The sequence below is a fragment of the Monopterus albus genome, unplaced genomic scaffold (assembly GCF_001952655.1).
Source record: "Monopterus albus unplaced genomic scaffold, M_albus_1.0 scaffold5502.1, whole genome shotgun sequence".
NCBI lineage: Eukaryota > Metazoa > Chordata > Actinopteri > Synbranchiformes > Synbranchidae > Monopterus > Monopterus albus.
The window spans coordinates 1-762 of record NW_018133363.1 but is presented as its reverse complement, the minus strand read 5'-3'; the positions used below and the strand labels follow the sequence as shown (position 1 = coordinate 762).

Genomic DNA, 762 nt, shown 5'->3' with positions numbered 1-762 from the left:
TTACCTTTCTGTAGAGGGTTCAACAGTAGATGAAGGCTCTCTGCTATGGTGTCAGGGTCATCCTGCTCCAGCTGCTCCAACAGGCCAATCAGCAGCTCTTTGGGTCTGCAGGTCTGGAAAACCGATACCACTCATCACATAAACCATCCACATGTTGCTACAGTGGTGGTTATGTTTGGATTATAAACTGCATCTGTTTCTGATATTCAACACCATATTTTTTGGCCAGTAGTGGACCATTACCAATAGTGTAACTGAGTTCAGAACAGAAGAACAGACCTCTAGCAGGTGGTTGAAAATGGCCAGGCAATGAGGACGGTTCTTGTCTTCTTTCTTGAGCAAAATCTGAATCAGAGGAGGCAGCAGGTTCCAACCCATACATCTCACTATGTCCTATAGGAGGGGGACAGAGAGATGAGCATTATGTAGCGCAATACACTACAGTTTTACAAACAAGTCTTCAGGCTCTGAACAACATACCTGATTCTTTTCATCCAGGACAATACTGAGGACCTGCACGCTGTTTCCCTCCTCTATGCAGGACCTCCCAGCAATCGAGAAGACGCTGTGATCCTCACTGCTGTAGCTTTCCTCTGGGAGTGCTTGCTATGTGAAAGAGAGACAAATAAAGGGGTCCAAAGACAGAAAATACAGACATTTCACTGCAGTCAATTAGTGACGAAACAATTCCAGTTAGTTAAGCTACTAATAATTGACTGTACTCATTCTCAGGGGCTGTATAAAAAGAAAGTTATAGTAAAA

At 43.8% G+C, this 762-nt stretch overlaps 1 long non-coding RNA gene across 1 annotated transcript; it reads right to left on the bottom strand.

Annotated features, from left to right (window-relative positions):
• Positions 1 to 10: 10 nt before the first annotated feature.
• LOC109954280 (uncharacterized) lies at positions 11 to 625 on the bottom strand. Its single transcript, XR_002274072.1, has 3 exons — positions 481 to 625; positions 280 to 393; positions 11 to 113 (listed from the first exon to the last, which is right to left on the bottom strand). It is a non-coding gene; the product is annotated as an uncharacterized LOC109954280 (long non-coding RNA).
• Positions 626 to 762: the final 137 nt, after the last annotated feature.